Below are 12163 nucleotides of genomic sequence, written 5' to 3' on the forward strand. Positions count from 1 at the left end.
TTCTGGCCCCCCGCTCCCGTCCCCTCTAGTCGCTTTCTACGACACGTGAGGAATGGGTGGGAAGTATTCTTTCTCCCCTATCCCCAGGGATAATATATATATATATATATATATATATATATATATATATACATACACACACACACACACACACACACACACACACACATATATATATATATATATATATATATATATATATACACAGTCATATACATCAATTCATGTGTACCATAAAATATTCTTAAATTACTGAAAATAAGGAAAATACTTTCATTAGAATAAAACATATGATGTAAATGCCTTACTTCACCAAACGTTAAGCATCAAAAAACTAAGACAACCAGGACAGACTGATTCTCTCGAAATTACTGAACTTTATCTTGCTTCATCTTCAGCACATCTTCCCAGTAATATGCTAATGTAGAAGAAACATTATACATAGTTAAAATCTCTCATTACACTTGCAATATTCAACATTCATCACAAAGATCTCGATGATATTTATTGAGGTAGTTTTGCAACAATAAATTTGATATAAGCTGCCTTGTCAGCCCACAAAACCTGACATGAAGAAATGTTCTCAATTATGGGAAAGTTCCAGAGTTACTAACTGCACTGTTTACACTAGAGGAAATTCTGAGTCATCATCAAACTTAAAGACACTCTTTGGAGGCGATTCACAAGCAGTAGCCATCTCACTCATCTTGTCTGCTTTAACGCGCTTTTCTGTTCTTTTCACGTTCCAATGTTCTAAAATCATCAAACACACGAGTTCGAGGTCTCACACACGTCTCGCAACGTCTCATACGCCTTCTATCCTCCTAGAACAATATAAGGAATCTGTGCCGTAGATTACTAGATGGCTTTATGCATCAATATTGGGGCCCTTCTTCATACAGGTCTCCTGCTGGATCATGTGTTGGCACATACCTTGGACATTTCCTCCTCCTTATCCTCGGGATATGCTTATGAAGCAATAACGAACGATATATTCCACTAGTTAATCCCTGCCTCAAAGGAGACCTGTTCATATCCAGTGAAGTGGTCCATGTGTTCCATGGGCGGAGCTGAGGGCACGACGGCCCCTTCCTCACACGCATCGCTGTCATGACCGAAGAAGCCGCCGGACTGGAAGCTGTGGCGCCGTATGTACTCAGCGCACACGGATTTCCGGAGGTGTTTGCCGGGCGCCATCCTGCAGGACGGAGGTCCTACGAAGGATGGATGATGGAAGGGAGCAGCGTGAGAGAGGAAGAGAGAGGGTTTACGGGGTCCTGGACCACAACTCGGCAGGATCCCTCCTCACCTTCGAGACACTATATCACGGACCCCGACTTTGCACCAAAAGGACTTTGTGTCAAGGAATTCCAATCTTGGCCACCTCAAGGTCTCTCGTCTTTATCTCCTGACAACAATGGTTATCAGGGATGACGGCCTTGCCCCTACACGCCGATACTGATTCACTATTCCTCTCTTGTCCCCGACCACTGATTTACGAGGTCGTTCCAACCCCCGCCAGAAGCACCAGTTACGTAGGGTCAAATCCTGGAAATCATTAGATTGAGGGGCGATCAGAACATGTTCTGTGGCATTGATCAACGAGGAATACCACACATGTGATCGTTTATAAACACACTTCAAACTCACAGTCACTTCGTTAACACAAACACTTGAAAACTCCGGTTATTCGAAACACCACAAACGCTTTTGATTTCACTTTCCCACTTCACTGTAAGCACACTGCACTGCATAGTTCACTGCACAATCCCACTAACGACACTTCAATCTCTTGTTCTATAAAGGAAGGTAGCCGCTCAGATGGTATGGCTCATGTCTTGGTACATGTTCTGTACATGTTCTGGATCATTAAACTTGGTAAAAAATAATCCTCTTTTCTTATGATTTTCTACATCAAATTTTCATCTCACTCTTGGTCAGAACGTTTTATATATATATATATATATATATATATATATATATATATATATATATATATATATTTATATATTTATATATATTTTTTTTTTGTCGCTGTCTCCCGCGTTTGCGAGGTAGCGCAAGGAAACAGACGAAACAAATGGCCCAACCCACCCCCATACACATGTATATACATACGTCCACACACGCAAATATACATACCTACGCAGCTTTCCATGGTTTACTACAGACGCTTCACATGCCCTGATTCAATCCACTGACAGCACATCAACCCCGGTATACCACATCGATCCAATTCACACTATTCCTTGCCCTCCTTTCACCCTCCTGCATGTTCAGGCCCCGATCACACAAAATCTTTTTCACTCCATCTTTCCACCTCCAATTTGGTCTCCCACTTCTCCTCGTTCCCTCCACCTCCGACACATATATCCTCTTGGTCAATATTTCCTCACTCATTCTCTCCATGTGCCCAAACCATTTCAAAACACCCTCTTCTGCTCTCTCAACCACGCTCTTTTTATTTCCACACATCTCTCTTACCCTTACGTTACTTACTTGATCAAACCACCTCACACCACACATTGTCCTCAAACATCTCATTTCCAGCACATCCATCCTCCTGCGCACAACTCTATCCATAGCCCACACCTCGCAACCATACAACATTGTTGGAACCACTATTCCTTCAAACATACCCATTTTTGCTTTCCGAGATAATGTTCTCGACTTCCACACATTCTTCAAGGCTCCAAGGATTTTCGCCCCCTCCCCCACCCTATGATCCACTTCCGCTTCCATGGTTCCATCCGCTGCCAGATCCACTCCCAGATATCTAAAACACTTTACCTCCTCCAGTTTTTCTCCATTCAAACTTACCTCCCAGTTGACTTGACCCTCAACCCTACTGTACCTAATAACCTTGCTCTTATTCACATTTACTCTTAACTTTCTTCTTTCACACACTTTACCAAACTCAGTCACCAGCTTCTGCAGTTTCTCACATGAATCAGCCACCAGCGCTGTATCATCAGCGAACAACAACTGACTCACTTCCCAAGCTCTCTCATCCCCAACAGACTTCATACTTGCCCCTCTTTCCAAAACTCTTGCATTCACCTCCCTAACAACCCCATCCATAAACAAATTAAACAACCATGGAGACATCACACACCCCTGCCGCAAACCTACATTCACTGAGAACCAATCACTTTCCTCGCTTCCTACACGTACACATGCCTTACATCCTCGATAAAAACTTTTCACTGCTTCTAAGAACTTTCCTCCCACACCATATATTCTTAATACCTTCCACAGAGCATCTCTATCAACTCTATCATATGCCTTCTCCAGATCCATAAATGCTACATACATATCCATTTGCTTTTCTAAGTATTTCTCACATACATTCTTCAAAGCAAACACCTGATCCACACATCCTCTACCACTTCTGAAACCATACTGCTCTTCCCCAATCTGATGCTCTGTACATGCCTTCACCCTCTCAATCAATACCCTCCCATATAATTTCCCAGGAATACTCAACAAACTTATACCTCTGTAATTTGAGCACTCACTCTTATCCCCTTTGCCTTTGTACAGTGGCACTGTGCACGCATTCCGCCAATCCTCAGGCACCTCACCATGAGTCATACATACATTAAATAACCTTACCAACCAGTCAATAATACAGTCACCCCCTTTTTAAATATATATATATATATATATATATATATATATATATATATATGTTGAGTGACAACACTGTCGTGGAGGACAGATGTTGATTCAGATATATATATATATATATATATATATATATATATATATATATATATATATATATATATATATATATATATATCTATATTTATTTATTTATTTATTATACTTTGTCGCTGTCTCCTCCATTAGCGAGGTAGCGCAAGGAAACAGACAAAAGAATGGCCCAACCCACCCACATGCACTTGTATATACATACACGTCCACACACGCACATATACATACCTATACATTTCATTGTATACATATGTATGTATATGTATACCGTTAAATGTATAGGTATGTATATGTGCGGGACACAGCGACTAAGTATAATGAATAAATAAATACATACAAAGATTCTATTTTTATTCATTTATTTTGCTTTGTCGCTGTCTCCCGCGTTAGCGAGGTAGCGCAAGGAAACAGACGAAAGAAATGGCGCAATCCACCCACATACACATGTATATACATACACTTCCACATACGCAAATATACATACCTATACATCTCAATGTATATATATATATTTATATATCTATATATATTATCCCTGGGGATAGGGGAGAAAGAATACTTCCCACGTATTCCCTGCGTGTCGTAGAAGGCGACTAAAAGGGGAGGGAGCGGGGGGCTGGAAATCCTCCCCTCTCAATTTTTTTTAATTTTCCAAAAGAAGGAACAGAGAAGGGGGCCAGGTGAGGATATTCCCTCAGTGGCCCAGTTCTCTGTTCTTAACACTACCTCGCTAACGCGGGAAATGGCGAATAGTTTGAAAAAAAAAAAAAAAATTATATATATATATATATATATATATATATATATATATATATATATATATATATATATATGTGAAGAACGTTAAGAGTAAATGTGAATAAGAGCAAGGTTATTAGGTACAGTAGGGTTGAGGGTCAAGTCAATTGGGAGGTGAGTTTGAATGGAGAAAAACTGGAGGAAGTGAAGTGTTTTAGATATCTGGGAGTGGATCTGGCAGCAGATGGAACCATGGAAGTGGAAGTGGATCATAGGGTGGGGGAGGGGGCGAAAATTCTGGGAGCCTTGAAGAATGTGTGGAAGTCAAGAACATTATCTCGGAAAGCAAAAATGAGTATGTTTGAAGGAATAGTGGTTCCAACAATGTTGTATGGTTGCGAGGCGTGGGCTATGGATAGAGTTGTGCACAGGAGGATGGATGTGCTGGAAATGAGATGTTTGAGGACAATGTGTGGTGTGAGGTGGTTTGATCGAGTAAGTAACGTGTGGAAATAAAAAGAGCGTGGTTGAGAGAGCAGAAGAGGGTGTTTTGAAATGGTTTGGGCACATGGAGAGAATGAGTGAGGAAAGATTGACCAAGAGGATGACTGAGTTTGGTATAGTGTGTGGAAGAATAAAGTTAAGAGAAAATGTGAATAAGAGCAAGGTTATTAGGTACAGTAGGGTTGAGGGTCAAGTCAATTGGGAGGTGAGTTTGAATGGAGAAAAACTGGAGGAAGTGAAGTGTTTTAGATATCTGGGAGTGGATCTGGCAGCGGATGGAACCATGGAAGCGGAAGTGGATCATAGGGTGGGGGAGGGTGCGAAAATTCTGGGGGCCTTGAAGAATGTGTGGAAGTCGAGAACATTATCTCGGAAAGCAAAAATGGGTATGTTTGAAGGAATAGTGGTTCCAACAATGTTGTATGGTTGCGAGGCGTGGGCTATGGATAGAGTTGTGCGCAGGAGGATGGATGTGCTGGAAATGAGATGTTTGAGGACAATGTGTGGTGTGAGGTGGTTTGATCGAGTGAGTAACGTAAGGGTAAGAGAGATGTGTGGAAATAAAAAGAGCGTGGTTGAGAGAGCAGAAGAGGGTGTTTTGAAGTGGTTTGGGCACATGGAGAGAATGAGTGAGGAAAGATTGACCAAGAGGATATATGTGTCGGAGGTGGAGGGAACGAGGAGAAGAGGGAGACCAAATTGGAGGTGGAAAGATGGAGTGAAAAAGATTTTGTGTGATCGGGGCCTGAACATGCAGGAGGGTGAAAGGAGGGCAAGGAATAGAGTGAATTGGAGCGATGTGGTATACCGGGGTTGACGTGCTGTCAGTGGATTGAAGCAGGGCATGTGAAGCATCTGGGGTAAACCATGGAAAGCTGTGTAGGTATGTATATTTGCGTGTGTGGACGTATGTATATACATGTGTATGGGGGGGGGTTGGGCCATTTCTTTCGTCTGTTTCCTTTTTTTTTTTTTTTTTTTTTTTTTTTTTTTTTTTAAATTTTCCAAAAGAAGGAACAGAGAAGGGGGCCATATGAGGATATTCCCTCAAAGTCCCAGTCCTCTGTTCTTAACGCTACCTCGCTAATGCGGGAAATGGTGAATAGTATGAAAAAAAAAAAAAATATATATATATATATATATATACATACATACATACATATGCACACACAGACATATACATATATACACATGTACATAATTCATACTGTCTGCCTTCATTAATTTCCATCACCACCCCGCCACACATGAAATAACAAACCCCTCGCCCCTCTTATGCACGAGGTAGCGCTAGGAAAAGACAACAAAGGACACATTCGTTCACACTCAGTCTCTAGCTGTCATGTAATAATGCACCGAAACCTCAGCTCCCTTTCCACATCCAGGCCCCGCAGAACTTTCCATGGTTTACCCCAGATGCTTCACATGCCCTGGTTCAATCAATTGACAGCATGTCGACCCTGGTATACCACATCGTTCCAGTTCACTCTATTTCTTGTACGCCTTTCACCCTCCTGCATGTTCAGGCCTCGATCACTCAAAATCTTTTTCACTCCATCTTTCCCTCTCCAATTTGGTCTCCCACTTCTCCTCGTTCCCTCCACCTCTGGCACATGTATCCTCTTGGTCAATCTTTCCTCACTCATTCTCTCCATGTGACCAAACCATTTCGAAACACCCTCTTCTGCTCTCTCAACCACACTCTTTTTATTACCACAAATCCCTCTTACCTTATTATTACTTACTCGATCAAACCATCTCACACCACATATTGTCCTCATACATCTCATTTCCAGCACATCCACCCTCCTCCGCATAACTCTATCCATAGCCCAGGCCTCACAATCATATAACATTGTTGGAACCACTATTCCTTCAAACATACCCATTTTTGCTTTCTGAGATAATGTTCTCGACTTCCAAACATTCTTCAACACTCACATAACTTTCGCCCCTTCTCCCATCCCATGGTTCACTTCCGCTTCCATGGTTCCATCTGCTGCCAAATCCATTCCCAGATGTCTAAAACACCTCACTTCCTCCAGTTTTTCTCCATTCAAACTTACCTCCCAATTGACTTGACCCTCAACCGTACTGTACCTAATAACCTTGCTCTTATTCACATTTACTCTCAGGTTTCTTCTTTCACACACTTTACCAAACTCAGTCACCAGCTTCTGCAGTTTCTCGCATGAATCAGCCACCAGTGCTTTATCATCAGTGAACAACAAGTGACTCACTTCCCAAGCTCTCTCATCCACAACAGACTGCATACTTGCCCCTCTTTCCAAAACTCTTGCATTGCCCTCCCTAACAACCCCATCCATAAACAAATTAAACAATGCATGGAGACATCACATACCCCTGCCACAAACCTACATTCACTAAAAACCAATCACTTTCCTCTCTTCCTACACGTACACATGCCTTACATCCTCGATAAAAACTTTACACTGCTTCTAACAACTTACCTCCCACACCATATACTCTTAATACCTTCCACAGAGCATCTCTATCAACTCTATCATATGCCTTCTCCAGATCCATAAATGCTACATACAAATCCATTTGCTTTTCTAAGTATTTCTCACATACATTCTTCAAAGCTAACACCTGATCCACACATCCTCTACCACTTCTGAAACCACACTGCTCTTCCCCAATCTGATGCTCTGTACATGACTTCACCCTCTCAATGAATACCCTCCCATATAATTTTCCAGGAATACTCAACAAACTTATACCTCTGTAATTTGAGCACTCGCTTTTATCCCCTTTGCCTTTGTACCATGGCACTATGCAAGCATTCCACCAATCCTCAGGCACCTCACCATGAGTCACACATACAGTAAATAACCTTACCAACCAGTCAATAATACAGTCACCCCCTTTTTTTAATAAATTCCATTGCAATACCATCCAAACCCACTGCCTTGCCGGCTTTCATCTTCCGCAAAGCTTTTACTACCTCTTCTCTGTTCACGAAATCATTTTCCCTAACCCTCTCACTTTGCACACCACCTCGACCAAAACACCCTATATCTGCCACTCTATCATCATACACATTCAACAAACTTTCCAAATACTCTCTCCACCTCCTTCTCACATCACCACTACTTGTTATCACCTCCTCATTAGCCCCCTTCACTGAAGTTCCCATTTGCTCCCTTGTCTTACGCACTTTATTTACCTCCCTCCAAATCATCTTTTTATTCTCCCTAAAATTTAATGATACTCTCTCACCCCAACTCTCATTTGACCTCTTTTTCACCTCTTGCACCTTTCTCTTGACCTCCTGTCTCTTTCTTTTATACATCTCCCATTCATTTGCATTATTTCCCTGCAAAAATCGTCCAAATGCCTCTCTCTTCTCTTTCACTAATAATCTTACTTCTTCATCCCACCACTCACTACCCTCTCTAATCTGCCCAACTCCCATGCTTCTCATGCCGCAAGTATCTTTTGCGCAAGCCGTCACTGCTTCCCTAAATACATCCCATTACTCCCCCACTACCCTTGCGTCCTTTGTTCTCACCTTTTTCCATTCTCTACTCAGTCTCTCCTGGTACTTCCTCACACAAGTCTCCTTCCCAATCTCACTTACTCTCACCATTCTTATCACCCCAACATTTTCTCTTCTTTTCTGAAAACCTCTACAAATCATCACCTTCGCCTCCACAAGATAATGATCAGACATCCCTCCAGTTACATCTCTCAGCACATTAACATCCAAAAGTCTATCTTGCACGCCGCTCAATTAACACCTTATCCAATAACGCTCTCTGGCCATCTCTACTTATATGCATATACTTATGTATATCTCTCTTTTTAAACCAGGTATTCCCAATCACCAGTCCTTTTTCAGCGCATAAATTTCCAAGCTCTTAACCATTTCCATTTACAACACTGAACACCCCATGTACACCAATTATTCCATCAACTGCCACATTACTCACCTTTGCATTCAAATCACCCATCGCATGCGCATATACATACATATACATATCAGCATATACATATCAACATATACTTACACATACACAGACATATACATATATACACATGTACATGTTCATACTTGCTTGGCTTTGCCTTCATCCCTTCGTGCTACTACCCCACTACACAGAAAATAGCATCGCTACCCCCCGCTTCAGTGAGGTAGTCCCAGGAAAACCAACAAAAAAGGCCACATTCATTCACTCTCAGTCTCTAGCTGTCATGTGTAATGCACCAAAACCACAGCTCCCTATCCACATCCAGGCCTCACAGATTTTTACATGGTTCCCCCATACACTTCACATGCCCTGGTTCAGTCCATTGACAGCATGATGACCCCAGTATAACACATCGTTCCAATTCACTGTATTTCTTGCACGCCTCTTGCCCTCCTGTATGTTCAGGCCCTGATCGATGAAAATCTTTTTCACTCCATCCTTCCACCTCCAATTTGGTCTCCCACTTCTCCTTGTTCCCTCCACCTCTGACACATTTATCGTCTTTGTCAATCTGTCTTTACTCAATCTCTCCATGTGACCAAACCATTTCAATACACCCTTTTCTGCTCTCTCAACCACACTCTTTTTATTACCACACATCTCTCTTACCCCTTCATTACTTACTCGATCAAACCACCTCACACCACATATTTTCCTCACACATTTCATTTCCAACACATCCACCCTCATTCGTACAACCCTGTCTATAGCCCATGCCTCACAACCATATTATTGTTATTATTATTATTATTATCATTATTATTATTATTATTATTATTATTATTATTATTATTATCATTATTGATATTATTATTATCATTATTATGCAGTGGCAGTAGTAGAAGTAGCAGTAGTTGTAGTAGTTATGAATTTCGATGTCTCCTAACATATTTCAAAAAACAGATTGGGGAAGAGCAGTGTGGTTTCAGAAGTGGTAGAGGATGTATGGATCAGGTGTTTGCTTTGAAGAATGTATGGGAGAAATGCTTAGAAAAACAGATGGATTTGTATATTGCACTTATGGATCTGGAGAAGGCATATGATAGAGTTGATAGAGATGCTTTGTAGAGGGTATTATGAGTATATGGTGTGGGAGGTAAGTTACTACAAGCGGTGAAAAGTTTTTATCAAGGATGTAAGGCATTTGTACGAGTAGGAAGAGAGGAAAGTGATTGTTCCCAGTGAATGTCGGTTTGCGGCAGGGGTGCGTGATGTCTCCTTGGCTGTTTAATTTGTTTATGGATGGGGTTGTTAGGGAGGTGAATGCAAGAGTTTTGGAGAGAGGGGCAAGTAGGCATTCTGTTGTGGATGAAAGGGCTTGGAAAGTGAGTCAGTTGTTTGCTGATGATACAACGCTGGTGGCTGATTCAGGTGAGAAACTGCAAAAGTTGGTGACTGAGTTTGAAAAAGTATGTGAAAGAAGAAAGCTGAAAGTAAATGTGAATAAGAGCAAGGTTATTAGGTTCAATAAGGTTGAGGGACAAGTCAATTGGGAGGTAAGTTTGAATGGAGAAAAACTAGAGGAAGTGAAGTGTTTTAGATATCTGGGTGTAGATTTGGCAGCAGATGGAACCATGGAAGCAGAAGTGAGTCACAGGGTGGGGAGGGGGTGAAGGTTCTGGGAGCGTTGAAGAATGTTTGGAATGCGAGAACGTTATCATAGAGAGCAAAAATGGGTATGTTTGAAGGAATAGTGGTTTCAACAATGTTATATGGCTGTGAGGCGTGGGTTATGGATAGGGTTGTGCAGAGGGAGGTGGATGTGTTGGAAATGAAATGTTTGAGGACAATATGTGGTGTGAGTTTGTTTGATTGAGTAAGTAATAAAAGGGTAAGAGAGATGTGTGGTAGTAAAAAGAGTGTGGTTGAGAGAGCAGAAGAGGGTGTATTAAAATGGTTTGGTCACATGGAGAGAATGAGTGAGGAAAGATTGACAAAGAGTATATATGTGTCAGGGGTGGAGGGAACGAGAAGTGGGAGACCAAATTGGAGGTGGAAGGAGGGAGTGAAAAAGATTTTGAGTGATCAGGGCCTGAACATACAGGAGGGTGAAAGGCATGCAAGGAATAGACGAACTGGAACGGTGGTATACTGGGGTCGACGTGCTGTCAATAATTGAAACAGGGAATGTGAAGCATCTAGGGTAAACCATGGAAAGCTTTTGGGGACCTGGATGTGGAAAGAGAACTGTGGTTTTGGTGCATTACACATGACAGCTAGAGACTGAGTGTGAACGAATGTGAACTTTTTTGTGTTTTCCTAGCGCTACCTCATGCGTGCATGGGTTGGAGGGGGGTGCTATTTCATGTGTGGTGGGATGGCGACAGGAATGGATAAGGGCAGCAAGTATGATGTGTACACGTGTATATATGTATATGTATGTGTATGTTGAAATGTATAGGTACGTATATGTGTGTGTGTGGACGTTTATGTATATACATGTGTATGTGGGTTGGTTGGGCCATTCTATTGTCTGTTTCCCTGCGCTTCCTCGTTGATGCGGGAGATGGCAACTGAGTATAATAATTGAATAAATAACCTCTCTCTCACCCTTTCATTGCTTCTTCAGTCAAACAGCCTCACACCGCATATTGTCCTCACACATTTCATTTCCAACATATCCACCCTCCTTTGTACAACCCTATCCCATGCCCCAATCTCAAAGCCCATGCCTCACAAACATATTGTTATTATTATTATTATTATTATTATTATTATTATTATTATTATTATTTATTTATTTATTTATTTATTTATTTTGCTTTGTCGCTGTCTCCCGCGTTAGCGAGGTAGCGCAAGGAAACAGACGAAAGAATGGCCAACCCACCCACATACACATGTATATACATACACGTCCACACACGCAAATATACATACCTATACATCTCAATGTACACATACATATACACACACAGACATATACATATATACAAATGTACATATTTCATACTTTCTGCCTTTATTTATTCCCATCGCCACCTCGCCACACATAGAATAACAACCCCCTCCCCCCTCATGTGTGCAAGGTAGCGCTCAGAAAAGACAACAAAAGCCACATTCATTCACACTCAGTCTCTAGCTGTCATGTAATAATGCACCGAAACCACAGCTCCCTTTCCACATCCAAGCCCCACAGAACATTCCATTGTTTACCCCAGACGCTTCACATGCCCTGGTTCAATCCATTGACAGCACATCGACTCCGT

This window comes from Panulirus ornatus, chromosome 10 (assembly GCF_036320965.1).
Source record: "Panulirus ornatus isolate Po-2019 chromosome 10, ASM3632096v1, whole genome shotgun sequence".
In the NCBI taxonomy this organism is placed as follows: Eukaryota; Metazoa; Arthropoda; class Malacostraca; order Decapoda; family Palinuridae; genus Panulirus; species Panulirus ornatus.